The sequence below is a fragment of the Mytilus galloprovincialis genome, chromosome 7 (assembly GCF_965363235.1).
Source record: "Mytilus galloprovincialis chromosome 7, xbMytGall1.hap1.1, whole genome shotgun sequence".
Lineage (NCBI taxonomy): Eukaryota > Metazoa > Mollusca > Bivalvia > Mytilida > Mytilidae > Mytilus > Mytilus galloprovincialis.
In genome coordinates, this window is record NC_134844.1 from 61,778,008 (window position 1) to 61,794,770 (window position 16,763).

Sequence of the window (16,763 nt, forward strand, 5' to 3'; positions counted from 1 at the left end):
CAAACAGCCAGGCTGTTTACAGTTTTTATATTTATTTTCCTTACACAAAGAGTCGTAATGATCATAGTTGATAAAGAATATGTATTCTTATACATAAATATTGTTGTAGTTATAGAAATTCATAGTAACATCGGTTTTGTTACAAACGTTAGAACGTTTAGAGATGTGTATTGTAATTTTATACACATCTATGACATTGTCATTCTTTGGAATGTGACGTAAACAAACACTGTCTAGAACAAGGTAGATAATCTGGATGCAATAATCGTCGTTCTCGGCGTACATAAGTCTTACCAGCTTAAATGAATAGTCCATAGAACACACATAATCCTAGGAATAACTTCATAACAATTTTAATAGAAGGTGACAGCTGAATATACAAATAGACGGTCTAGAGTTGATAACAAACTGACGTTGTTCCGATCGAAATCTAGACGGCATAATATTCATGGCTGTTTCATGCGGCTGATCACTTAGAAAACTCGTATCATAATAAACGAGACATGCTTAAATTCCTCTCCATGTCTAGAATATAATTATACAAATTTCCCGAATATGTTAATACGGAATAAAGAGATATTTACAAAAGTTTGTTCAGGTAGGAAACGGAAGTATGACGTTTCCCGTAGAAATCAGTTTCTGATTGGCTGATTGGTTGTTGAGGTAACCATAGGGGACCTCGTGAGAAGCACGAGGATATTGCACGTAAATATTATTATAAAACATCATGCACAGACTGTGTTAGGCAGTCTGGCTTCAAGACTCAAGGCGGAAGCTAAAAAATAAAAAGAACTGCTAGGCGGAAGGCAAGAGCAGTTTTAATTATTTGTCTAAAAGAGAAACAAGGAAAGGTTTCTATAGACGGAATATTTCTGAAAGAGAAATTAATTTAATATACAAAGAGGGTGTCTTTTACTTACACTTAGTCAAGTAATAAATTGTGAACGGTGTTCGTACATAACAATTAAGGTTCAGAAGTACAAAAGTTGAATTTAAATATAAATTCAGCTAAAAGCAAATAAAGTAGTATTTAAGGAAAAATATATGTATATTTATTTCCTATAGAAAATTCCTGAATATAAAGGAATTTAGTTACTTGTCCGAATTAAAGCAACAGTATAAATTATTATCGTACAAATAAATAACGTATCGAGTAGATACTTTATAAATTGTATAGAGTTATAATATAGAATATTACTACGTCATAGCAACCGTCAGTTAAAGAAAGAAGACTGTCCGTTATTTCCATATCAATATAAAGGTTCCGAGTATTTTTCCGCAGAAAAATACATTGTGCAAGAGGATCAGGCAGCTACCCAGAAATATATTGACAATAATAAAACATTTTTATTCATAATATATTATAAATATTTCATATACTAATTAATAAATTATATATTGTATATCCAACTTTCTCATTCATATTCACCAAAAGCCAGAGACTCAACGATCCCGTATAGATAACATAATGTTGTGGCTATATTAAAGGTTCTTCTTGTATTTAGTAGTCTTGTCTGGATAGTACAGTCCTTTCTTGTATATTGGTGTAACTTTGACCGGTAAAACTATAAACAGTCAAAGTCCCACTATTATACGAATCGTTTATCACACGGTTTAAGGTACACAAGAACTAAGCATAGCCCTACGGCGTTACAATACTATGACCTATAGACATGGTGTCAGAGTCAATCTATCACAGTCAGAATATTTATCCCGTAACAATAATGATACTATGACCTATAGACATGGTGTCAGAGTCAATCTATCACAGTCAGATGATTTATCCTGTAACAATAATGATACCTTCACCAATAGAAATGGATTCAGAGTCAATCTATCACAGTCAGATTATTTATCCCGTAACAATAATGATACTGTGACCTATAGACATGGTGTCAGAGTCAATTTATCAGAGTCAGATGATTTATCCTGTAACAATGATGATACTGTGACCTATAGACATAGTGTCAGAATCAATCTATCACAGTCAGATGATTTATCCTGTAACAATGATGATACTGTGAGTTATAGACATAGTGTAAGAATTAGTCTATCACAGTCAGATGATTTATCCTGTAACAATAATGATACTTTGACCTATAGACATATTGTCAGAGTCTATCTATCACAGTCAGATGATTTATCCTTTATGAAAAATGGTACTGTGGCCTATAGACATGGTGTCATAGTCAATCTATCACAGTCGGGTGATTTATTCTGTAGCAATAATGGTACTGTGACCTATAGACATAGTGTCAGAGTCAATTTATCACAGTCAGATGATTTTTCCCGTAATAATAATGATACTGTGACCTATAGACATGGTGTAAGAGTCAATCTATCACAGTCAGATGATTTATCCCGGAAAAATAATGATACTGTGACCTATAGACATGTTGTCTGAGTCAATCTATCACAGTCCGATGATTTATCCTGTAACAATAATGATACTGTGACCTATAGACATGATGTCAGAGTCAATCTATCACAGTCATATGATTTATCCTGTAACAATAATGATACTGTGAATTATAGACATGATGTCAGAGTCAATTTATCACAGTCAGATGATTTATCCCGTAATAATAATGATACTGTGACCTATAGACATGGTGTAAGAGTCAATCTATCACAGTCAGATGATTTATCCAGTAACAATAATGATACTGTGACCTATAGACATGGTGTCAGAGTCAATCTATCACAGTCAGATGATTTTTCCTGTAACAATAATGATACCTTGACCAAAAGAAATGGCGTCAGAGTAAATATATCACAGTCAGATGATTTATCCTGTACCACTAGTGGTACTGTTGTCAATAGACATAGTGTCAGACTCAATCTATTACAGTCAGATGATATCTCCTGTAACAATAATGATACTGTGACTATAGACATGATGTCAGAGTTAATCTATCACAGTCAGATGATTTATCCTGTAACAAAAATGACACTGTGGCCTATAGACGTGGTGTCGGAGTCGATCTATCACAGTCAAGTGATTTATTCTGTAGCAATAATGGTACTGTGGCCTATAGACATAGTGTCAGAGTAAATTTATCACAGTGAAATGATTTATCCCGTAATAATAATGATACTGTCACCTATAGACATGGTGTAAGAGTCAATCTATCACAGTCAGATGATTTATCCCGTAACAATAATGATACTGTCACCTATACACATGATGTCAGAGACAATCTATCACAGTCAGATGGTTTATCCTATAAGAATAATGATACTGTGACCTGTAGACATAGTGTCAGAATCAATCTATCACAGTCCGATGATTTATCCTGTAACAATAATGTTACTGTGGCCTCAAGACGTGGTGTCAAAGTCAATCTATATCTGTCAGTTGATTTATCCCGTATAATAATGATACTTTGACCTATAGACATGGTGTCAGAGTCAATCTATCACAGTCAGAATATTTATCCCGTAACAATAATGATACTATGACCTATAGACATGGTGTCAGAGTCAATCTATCACAGTCAGATGATTTATCCTGTAACAATAATGATACCTTCACCAATAGAAATGGATTCAGAGTCAATCTATCACAGTCAGATTATTTATCCCGTAACAATAATGATACTTTGACCTATAGACATGGTGTCAGAGTCAATTTATCATAGTCAGATGATTTATCCTGTAACAATGATGATACTGTGACCTATAGACATAGTGTCAGAATCAATCTATCACAGTCAGATGATTTATCCTGTAACAATGATGATACTGTGAGTTATAGACATAGTGTAAGAATCAGTCTATCACAGTCAGATGATTTATCCTGTAACAATAATGATACTTTGACCTGTAGACATATTGTCAGAGTCTATCTATCACAGTCAGATGATTTATCCTTTATAAAAAATGGTACTGTGGCCTATAGATAGGTGTCAAAGTCAATCTATCACAGTCGGGTGATTTATTCTGTAGCAATAATGGTACTGTGGCCTATAGACATAGTGTCAGAGTCAATTTATCACAGTCAGATGATTTATCCCGTAATAATAATGATACTGTGACCTATAGACATGGTGTAAGAGTCAATCTATCACAGTCAGATGATTTATCCCGGAAAAATAATGATACTGTGACCTATAGACATGTTGTCTGAGTCAATCTATCACAGTCCGATGATTTATCCTGTAACAATAATGATACTGTGACCTATAGACATGGTGTCAGAGTCAATCTATCACAGTCAGATTATTTATCCTATAACAGTAATGGTACCTTGACCAATAGAAATGGCGTCAGAGTAAATCTGTCACAGTCAGATGAATTATCCTGTACCACTAGTGGTACTGTGGCCAATAGACTTAGTGTCAGAGTCAATTAATCACAGTCAGATGATTTATCCTGTAACGGTATTGATACTGTCACCTATAGACATGATGTCAGGGTCAATCTATCACAGTCAGATGATTTATCCTGTAACAATAATGATACTTTGACCTATAGACATAGTGTCAGAGTCAATCTATCGCAGTCAGATGATTCATCCTGTAACAAAAATGGTACTGTGGCCTATAGATATGGTGTCATAGTCAATCCATCACAATCAAATACTTTATCCTGTAACAAAAATGGCACTGTGGCCTATAGACATGGTGTAAGAGTCAATCTATCACAGTCAGATGATTTATCCTGTAACAATAATGATACCTTGAACAAAAGAAGAGGCGTCAGAGTAAATATATCACAGTCAGATGATTTATCCTGTACCACTAGTGGTACTGTGGCCAATAGACATAGTGTCAGAGTCAATCTATCACAGTCAGATGATATATCATGTAACAATAATGATACTGTGACCTATAGACATGGCGTCAGAGTCAATCTATCACAGTCATATGATTTATCATGTAACAATAATGATACTGTCACCTATAGACATGATGTCAGAGACAATCTATCACAGTCATACGATTTATCCTGTAACAATAATGATACTGTGACCTATAGACATAGTGTCAAAATCAATCTATCACAGTCCGATGATTTATCCTGTAACAATAATGATACCTTGACCAATAGAAATGGTGTCAGAGTAAATCTATCACAGTCAGCTGATTTATCTTGTACCAATAATGGTACTGTGACCTATAGACATACTGTCAGAGTCAATATATCACAGTCAGATGATTTATCCTGTAACAATAAGGATACTGTGACCTATAGACATAGTGTCAGAGTCAATCTATCATAGTCAGATGATTTATCCTGTAACAAAAATGGTACTGTGGCCTATAGACTTGGTGTCAGAGTCAATCTATCACAGTCAGATGATTTATCCCGTAATAATAATGATACTGTGACCTATAGACATGGTGTCAGAGTCAATCTATCACAGTCAGATGATTTATCTTGTACCAATAATGGTACTTTGGCCAATATACATAGTGTGAGAGTCAATCTATCACATTCAGATGATTTATCCTGTAACAATAATGATACTGTGACCTATAGACATACTGTCAGAGTCAATATATCACAGTCAGATGATTTATCCTGTAATAATAATGATACTGTGACCTATAGACATGGTGTCAGAGTCAATCTATCACAGTCAGATGATTTATCCCGTATCAATAATGATACTGTGACCTATAGACATGGTGTCAGAGTCAATCTATCACAGGCAGATGATTTATCCTGTAACAATAATGATACCTTGAACAAAAGAAAAGGCGTCAGAATAAATATATAACAGTCAGATGATTTATCCTGTACCACTAGTGGTACTGTGGCCAATAGACATAGTGTCAGAGTCAATCTATCACAGTCAGATGATATATCATGTAACAATAATGATACTGTGACCTATAGACATGGCGTCAGAGTCAATTTATCACAGTCATATGATTTATCATGTAACAATAATGATACTGTCACCTATAGACATGATGTCAGAGACAATCTATCACAGTCATACGATTTATCCTGTAACAATAATGATACTGTGACCTATAGACATAGTGTCAAAATCAATCTATCACAGTCCGATGATTTATCCTGTAACAATAATGATACCTTGACCAATAGAAATGGTGTCAGAGTAAATCTATCACAGTCAGCTGATTTATCTTGTACCAATAATGGTACTGTGACCTATAGACATACTGTCAGAGTCAATATATCACAGTCAGATGATTTATCCTGTAATAATAAGGATACTGTGACCTATAGACATAGTGTCAGAGTCAATCTATCACAGTCAGATGATTTATCCTGTAACAAAAATGGTACTGTGGCCTATAGACTTGGTGTCAGAGTCAATCTATCACAGTCAGATGATTTATCCCGTAATAATAATGATACTGTGACCTATAGACATGGTGTCAGAGTCAATCTATCACAGTCAGATGATTTATCTTGTACCAATAATGGTACTTTGGCCAATATACATAGTGTGAGAGTCAATCTATCACATTCAGATGATTTATCCTGTAACAATAATGATACTGTGACCTATAGACATACTGTCAGAGTCAATATATCACAGTCAGATGATTTATCCTGTAATAATAATGATACTGTGACCTATAGACATGGTGTCAGAGTCAATCTATGACAGTCAGATGATTTATCCCGTATCAATAATGATACTGTGACCTATAGACATGGTGTCAGAGTCAATCTATCACAGGCAGATGATTTATCCTGTAACAATAATGATACCTTGAACAAAAGAAAAGGCGTCAGAATAAATATATAACAGTCAGATGATTTATCCTGTACCACTAGTGGTACTGTGGCCAATAGACATAGTGTCAGAGTCAATCTATCACAGTCAGATGATATATCATGTAACAATAATGATACTGTGACCTATAGACATGGTGTCAGAGTCAATTTATCACAGTCATATGATTTATCATGTAACATTAATGATACTGTCACCTATAGACATGATGTCAGAGACAATCTATCACAGTCATATGATTTATCCTGTAACAATAATGATACTGTGACCTATAGACATAGTGTCAGAATCAATCTATCACAGTCCGATGATTTATCCTGTAACAATAATGATACCTTGACCAATAGAAATGGTGTCAGAGTAAATCTATCACAGTCAGATGATTTATCTTGTACCAATAATGGTACTTTGGCCAATATACATAGTGTGAGAGTCAATCTATCACAGTCAGATGATTTATCCTGTAACAATAATGATACTGTGACCTATAGACATACTGTCAGAGTCAATATATCACAGTCAGATGATTTATCCTGTAACAATAAGGATACTGTGACCTATAGACATAGTGTCAGAGTCAATCTATCACAGTCAGATGATTGATCCTGTAACAAAAATGGTACTGTGGCCTATAGACTTGGTGTCAGAGTCAATCTATCACAGTCAGATGATTTATCCCGTAATAATAATGATACTGTGACCTATAGACATGGTGTCAGAGTCAATCTATCACAGTCAGATGATTTATCCTGTAACAATAATGATACTGTGACATATAGACATAGTGTCAGAATCAATCTATCACAGTCCGATGATTTATCCTGTAACAATAATGATACCTTGACCAATAGAAATGGTGTCAGAGTAAATCTATCACAGTCAGATGATTTATCCTGTACCAGTAATGGTACTTTGGCCAATATACATAGTGTGAGAGTCAATCTATCACAGTCAGATGATATATCATGTAACAATAATGATACTGTGACCTATAGACATGGCGTCAGAGTCAATTTATCACAGTCATATGATTTATCATGTAACAATAATGATACTGTCACCTATAGACATGATGTCAGAGACAATCTATCACAGTCATATGATTTATCCTGTAACAATAATGATACTGTGACATATAGACATAGTGTCAGAATCAATCTATCACAGTCCGATGATTTATCCTGTAGCAATAATGATACCTTGACCAATAGAAATGGTGTCAGAGTAAATCTATCACAGTCAGATGATTTATCTTGTACCAATAATGGTACTTTGGCCAATATACATAGTGTGAGAGTCAATCTATCACAGTCAGATGATTTATCCTGTAACAATAATGATACTGTGACCTATAGACATACTGTCAGAGTCAATATACCACAGTCAGATGATTTATCCTGTAACAATAAGGATACTGTGACCTATAGACATAGTGTCAGAGTAAATTTATCACAGTCAGATGATTTATCCTGTAACAAAAATGGTACTGTGGCCTATAGACTTGGTGTCAGAGTCAATTTATCACAGTCTGATGATTTATCCCGTAATAATAATGATACTGTGACCTATAGACATGGTGTCAGAGTCAATCTATCACAGTCAGATGATTTATCCTGTAACAATAATGATACTATGACCTATAGACATAGTGGCAGAATCAATCTATCACAGTCCGATGATTTATCCTGTAACAATAATGATACCTTGACCAATAGAAATGGTGTCAGAGTCAATCTATCACAGTCAGATGATTGATCCTGTAACAAAAATGGTACTGTGGCCTATAGACTTGGTGTCAGAGTCAATCTATCACAGTCAGATGATTTATCCCGTAATAATAATGATACTGTGACCTATAGACATGGTGTGAGAGTCAATCTATCACAGTCAGATGATTTTCCTGTAACAATAATGATACTGTGACCTATAGACATAGTGTCAGAGTCAATATATCACAGTCAGATGATTTATCCTGTAACAAAAATGGTACTGTGGCCTATAGACGTGGTGTCAGAGTCAATCTATCACAGTCAGATGATTTATCCCGTAATAATAATGATACTGTGACCTATAGACATGGTGTCAGAGTCAATCTATCACAGTCAGATGATTTATCCCGTAACAATAATGATACTGTGACCTAAAGGGATGGTGTCAGAGTCAATCTATCACAGTCCGATGATTTATCCTGTAACAATAATGATGCCTTGATCAAAAGAAATGGCGTCAGAGTAAACCTATTACAGTCAGATGATTTATCCTGTACCACCAGTGGTACTGTGGCTAATAGACATAGTGTCAGAATCAATCTATCACAATCCGATGATTTATCCTGTAACAATAATGATACCTTGACCAATAGAAATGGTGTCAGAGTAAATCTATCACAGTCAGATGATTTATCTTGTACCAATAATGGTACTTTGGCCAATATACATAGTGTGAGAGTCAATCTATCACAGTCAGATGATTTATCCTGTAACAATAGTGATACCTTGACCAAAAGAAATGGTGTCAGAGTCAATCTATCACAGTCAGATGATTTATCCCGTAATAATAATGATACTGTGACCTATAGACATACTGTCAGAGTCAATATATCACAGTCAGATGATTTATCCTGTAACAATAACGATACTGTGACCTATAGACATAGTGTCAGAGTCAATATATCACAGTCAGATGATTTATCCTGTAACAAAAATGGTACTGTGGCCTATAGACGTGGTGTCAGAGTCAATCTATCACAGTCAGATGATTTATCCCGTAATAATAATGATACTGTGACCTATAGACATGGTGTCAGAGTCAATCTATCACAGTCAGATGATTTATCCTGTAACAATAATGATACTGTGACCTAAAGGGATGGTGTCAGAGTCAATCTATCACAGTCCGATGATTTATCCTGTAACAATAATGATGCCTTGATCAAAAGAAATGGCGTCAGAGTAAACCTATTACAGTCAGATGATTTATCCTGTACCACCAGTGGTACTGTGGTCAAGAGACATAGTGTCAGAGTCAATCTATTACAGTCAGATGATATCTTCTGTAACAATAATGATACTGTGACCTATAGACATGATGTCAGAGTTAATCTATCACAGTCAGATGATTTATCCTGTAACAATAATGATACTGTCACCTATAGACATGATGTCAGAGACAATCTATCACAGTCAGATGATTTATCCTGTAACAATAATGATACTATGACCTATAGACATGGTGTCAGAGTAAATTTATCAGAGTCAGATGATTTATCCTGTAACAATGATGATACTGTGACCTATAGACATAATGTCAGAATCAATCTATCACAGTCAGATGATTTATCCTGTAACAATGATGATACTGTGAGTTATAGACATAGTGTAAGAATCAGTCTATCACAGTCAGATGATTTATCCTGTAACAATAATGATACTTTGACCTATAGACATATTGTCAGAGTCTATCTATCACAGTCAGATGATTTATCCTTTATAAAAAATGGTACTGTGGCCTATAGACATGGTGTCATAGTCAATCTATCACAGTCAGATGATTTATCCTTTATAAAAAATGGTACTGTGGCCTATAGACATGGTGTCATAGTCAATCTATCACAGTCGGGTGATTTATTCTGTAGCAATAATGGTACTGTGGCCTATAGACATAGTGTCAGAGTCAATTTATCACAGTCAGATGATTTATCCCGTAATAATAATGATACTGTGACCTATAGACATGGCGTCAGAGTCAATTTATCACAGTCATATGATTTATCCTGTAACAATAATGATACTGTGACATATAGACATAGTGTCAGAATCAATCTATCACAGTCCGATGATTTATCCTGTAACAATAATGATACTGTGAGTTATAGACATAGTGTAAGAATCAGTCTATCACAGTCAGATGATTTATCCTGTAACAATAATGATACCTTGACCAATAGAAATGGTGTCAGAGTCAATCTATCACAGTCAGATGATTGATCCTGTAACAAAAATGGTACTGTGGCCTATAGACTTGGTGTCAGAGTCAATCTATCACAGTCAGATGATTTATCCCGTAATAATAATGATACTGTGACCTATAGACATGGTGTGAGAGTCAATCTATCACAGTCAGATGATTTTCCTGTAACAATAATGATACTGTGACCTATAGACATAGTGTCAGAGTCAATATATCACAGTCAGATGATTTATCCTGTAACAAAAATGGTACTGTGGCCTATAGACGTGGTGTCAGAGTCAATCTATCACAGTCAGATGATTTATCCCGTAATAATAATGATACTGTGACCTATAGACATGGTGTCAGAGTCAATCTATCACAGTCAGATGATTTATCCCGTAACAATAATGATACTGTGACCTAAAGGGATGGTGTCAGAGTCAATCTATCACAGTCCGATGATTTATCCTGTAACAATAATGATGCCTTGATCAAAAGAAATGGCGTCAGAGTAAACCTATTACAGTCAGATGATTTATCCTGTACCACCAGTGGTACTGTGGCTAATAGACATAGTGTCAGAATCAATCTATCACAATCCGATGATTTATCCTGTAACAATAATGATACCTTGACCAATAGAAATGGTGTCAGAGTAAATCTATCACAGTCAGATGATTTATCTTGTACCAATAATGGTACTTTGGCCAATATACATAGTGTGAGAGTCAATCTATCACAGTCAGATGATTTATCCTGTAACAATAGTGATACCTTGACCAAAAGAAATGGTGTCAGAGTCAATCTATCACAGTCAGATGATTTATCCCGTAATAATAATGATACTGTGACCTATAGACATACTGTCAGAGTCAATATATCACAGTCAGATGATTTATCCTGTAACAATAAGGATACTGTGACCTATAGACATAGTGTCAGAGTCAATATATCACAGTCAGATGATTTATCCTGTAACAAAAATGGTACTGTGGCCTATAGACGTGGTGTCAGAGTCAATCTATCACAGTCAGATGATTTATCCCGTAATAATAATGATACTGTGACCTATAGACATGGTGTCAGAGTCAATCTATCACAGTCAGATGATTTATCCTGTAACAATAATGATACTGTGACCTAAAGGGATGGTGTCAGAGTCAATCTATCACAGTCCGATGATTTATCCTGTAACAATAATGATGCCTTGATCAAAAGAAATGGCGTCAGAGTAAACCTATTACAGTCAGATGATTTATCCTGTACCACCAGTGGTACTGTGGTCAAGAGACATAGTGTCAGAGTCAATCTATTACAGTCAGATGATATCTTCTGTAACAATAATGATACTGTGACCTATAGACATGATGTCAGAGTTAATCTATCACAGTCAGATGATTTATCCTGTAACAATAATGATACTGTCACCTATAGACATGATGTCAGAGACAATCTATCACAGTCAGATGATTTATCCTGTAACAATAATGATACTATGACCTATAGACATGGTGTCAGAGTAAATTTATCAGAGTCAGATGATTTATCCTGTAACAATGATGATACTGTGACCTATAGACATAATGTCAGAATCAATCTATCACAGTCAGATAATTGATCCTGTAACAAAAATGGTACTGTGGCCTATAGACTTGGTGTCAGAGTCAATCTATCACAGTCAGATGATTTATCCTGTAACAATAATGATACTTTGACCTATAGACATATTGTCAGAGTCTATCTATCACAGTCAGATGATTTATCCTTTATAAAAAATGGTACTGTGGCCTATAGACATGGTGTCATAGTCAATCTATCACAGTCGGGTGATTTATTCTGTAGCAATAATGGTACTGTGGCCTATAGACATAGTGTCAGAGTCAATTTATCACAGTCAGATGATTTGTCCCGTAATAATAATGATACTGTGACCTATAGACATGGCGTCAGAGTCAATTTATCACAGTCATATGATTTATCATGTAACAATAATGATACTGTCACCTATAGACATGATGTCAGAGACAATCTATCACAGTCATATGATTTATCCTGTAACAATAATGATACTGTGACATATAGACATAGTGTCAGAATCAATCTATCACAGTCCGATGATTTATCCTGTAACAATAATGATACTGTGAGTTATAGACATAGTGTAAGAATCAGTCTATCACAGTCAGATGATTTATCCTGTAACAATAATGATACCTTGACCAAAAGAAATGGTGTCAGAGTAAATCTATCACAGTCAGATGATTTATCTTGTACCAATAATGGTACTTTGGCCAATATACATAGTGTGAGAGTCAATCTATCACAGTCAGATGATTTATCCTGTAACAATAATGATACTGTGACCTATTGACATACTGTCAGAGTCAATATATCACAGTCAGATGATTTATCCTGTAACAATAAGGATACTGTGACCTATAGACATAGTGTCAGAGTAAATTTATCACAGTCAGTTGATTTATCCTGTAACAAAAATGGTACTGTGGCCTATAGACTTGGTGTCAGAGTCAATTTATCACAGTCTGATGATTTATCCCGTAATAATAATGATACTGTGACCTATAGACATGGTGTCAGAGTCAATCTATCACAGTCAGATGATTTATCCTGTAACAATAATGATACTGTGACCTATAGACATAGTGTCAGAATCAATCTATCACAGTCCGATGATTTATCCTGTAACAATAATGATACCTTGACCAATAGAAATGGTGTCAGAGTCAATCTATCACAGTCAGATTATTGATCCTGTAACAATAATGATACTATGACCTATAGACATGGTGTCAGAGTCAATTTATCAGAGTCAGATGATTTATCCTGTAACAATGATGATACTGTGACCTATAGACATAGTGTCAGAATCAATCTATCACAGTCAGATGATTTATCCTGTAACAATGATGATACTGTGAGTTATAGACATAGTGTAAGAATCAGTCTATCACAGTCAGATGATTTATCCTGTAACAATAATGATACTTTGACCTATAGACATATTGTCAGAGTCTATCTATCACAGTCAGATGATTTATCCTTTATAAAAAATGGTACTGTGGCCTATAGACATGGTGTCATAGTCAATCTATCACAGTCGGGTGATTTATTCTGTAGCAATAATGGTACTGTGGCCTATAGACATAGTGTCAGAGTCAATTTATCACAGTCAGATGATTTATCCCGTAATAATAATGATACTGTGACCTATAGACATGGCGTCAGAGTCAATTTATCACAGTCATATGATTTATCATGTAACAATAATGATACTGTCACCTATAGACATGATGTCAGAGACAATCTATCACAGTCATATGATTTATCCTGTAACAATAATGATACTGTGACATATAGACATAGTGTCAGAATCAATCTATCACAGTCCGATGATTTATCCTGTAACAATAATGATACTGTGAGTTATAGACATAGTGTAAGAATCAGTCTATCACAGTCAGATGATTTATCCTGTAACAATAATGATAGTTTGACCTATAGACATATTGTCAGAGTCTATCTATCACAGTCAGATGATTTATCCTTTATAAAAAATGGTACTGTGGCCTATAGACATGCTGTCATAGTCAATCTATCACAGTCGGGTGATTTATTCTGTAGCAATAATGGTACTGTGGCCTATAGACATAGTGTCAGAGTCAATTTATCACAGTCAGATGATTTATCCCGTAATAATAATGATACTGTGACCTATAGACATGGTGTAAGAGTCAGTCTATCACAGTCAGATGATTTATCCCGGAAAAATAATGATACTGTGACCTATAGACATGTTGTCTGAGTCAATCTATCACAGTCCGATGATTTATCCTGTAACAATAAATATACTGTGACCTATAGACATGATGTCAGAGTCAATCTATCACAGTCATATGATTTATCCTGTAACAATAATGATACTGTGAATTATAGACATGATGCCTGAGTCAATTTATCACAGTCAGATGATTTATCCCGTAATAATAATGATACTGTGACCTATAGACATGGTGTAAGAGTCAATCTATCACAGTCCGATGATTTATCCTGTAACAATAATGATGCCTTGATGAAAAGAAATGGCGTCAGAGTAAACCTATTACAGTCAGATGATTTATCCTGTACCACCAGTGGTACTGTGGCCAATAGACATAGTGTCAGAGTCAATCTATTACAGTCAGATGATATCTTCTGTAACAATAATGATACTGTGACCTATAGACATGATGTCAGAGTTAATCTATCACAGTCAGATGATTTATCCTGTAACAATAATGATACTGTCACCTATAGACATGATGTCAGAGACAATCTATCACAGTCAGATGATTTATCCTGTAACAATAATGATACTATGACCTATAGACATGGTGTCAGAGTCAATTTATCAGAGTCAGATGATTTATCCTGTAACAATGATGATACTGTGACCTATAGACATAGTGTCAGAATCAATCTATCACAGTCAGATGATTTATCCTGTAACAATGATGATACTGTGAGTTATAGACATAGTGTAAGAATCAGTCTATCACAGTCAGATGATTTATCCTGTAACAATAATGATACTTTGACCTATATACATATTGTCAGAGTCTATCTATCACAGTCAGATGATTTATCCTTTATAAAATATGGTACTGTGGCCTATAGACATGGTGTCATAGTCAATCTATCACAGTCGGGTGATTTATTCTGTAGCAATAATGGTACTGTGGCCTATAGACATAGTGTCAGAGTCAATTTATCACAGTCAGATGATTTATCCCGTAATAATAATGATACTGTGACCTATAGACATGGTGTAAGAGTCAGTCTATCACAGTCAGATGATTTATCCCGGAAAAATAATGATACTGTGACCTATAGACATGTTGTCTGAGTCAATCTATCACAGTCCGATGATTTATCCTGTAACAATAAATATACTGTGACCTATAGACATGATGTCAGAGTCAATCTATCACAGTCATATGATTTATCCTGTAACAATAATGATACTGTGAATTATAGACATGATGCCTGAGTCAATTTATCACAGTCAGATGATTTATCCCGTAATAATAATGATACTGTGACCTATAGACATGGTGTAAGAGTCAATCTATCACAGTCAGATGATTTATCCCGTAACAATAATGATACTGTGACCTATAGACATGGTGTCAGAGTCAATCTATCACAGTCAGATGATTTTTCCTGTAACAATAATGATACCTTGACCAAAAGAAATGGCGTCAGAGTAAATATATCACAGTCAGATGATTTATCCTGTACCACTAGTGGTACTGTTGTCAATAGACATAGTGTCAGAGTCAATCTATTACAGTCAGATGATATCTCCTGTAACAATAATGATACTGTGACCTATAGACATGATGTCAGAGTTAATCTATCACAGTCAGATGATTTATCCTGTAACAAAAATGGCACTGTGGCCTATAGACGTGGTGTCGGAGTCGATCTATCACAGTCAAGTGATTTATTCTGTAGCAATAATGGTACTGTGGCCTATAGACATAGTGTCAGAGTAAATTTATCACAGTGAAATGATTTATCCCGTAATAATAATGATACTGTCACCTATAGACATGGTGTAAGAGTCAATCTATCACAGTCAGATGATTTATCCCGTAACAATAATGATACTGTCACCTATACACATGATGTCAGAGACAATCTGTCACAGTCAGATGGTTTATCCTATAAGAATAATGATACTGTGACCTGTAGACATAGTGTCAGAATCAATATATCACAGTCCGATGATTTATCCTGTAACAATAATGTTACTGTGGCCTAAAGACGTGGTGTCAAAGTCAATCTATATCTGTCAGTTGATTTATCCCGTATAATAATGATACTTTGACCTATAGACATGGTGTCAGAGTCAATCTATCACAGTCAGAATATTTATCCCGTAACAATAATGATACTATGACCTATAGACATGGTGTCAGAGTCAATCTATCACAGTCAGATGATTTATTCTGTAACAATAATGATACCTTCACCAATAGAAATGGATTCAGAGTCAATCTATCACAGTCAGATTATTTATCCCGTAACA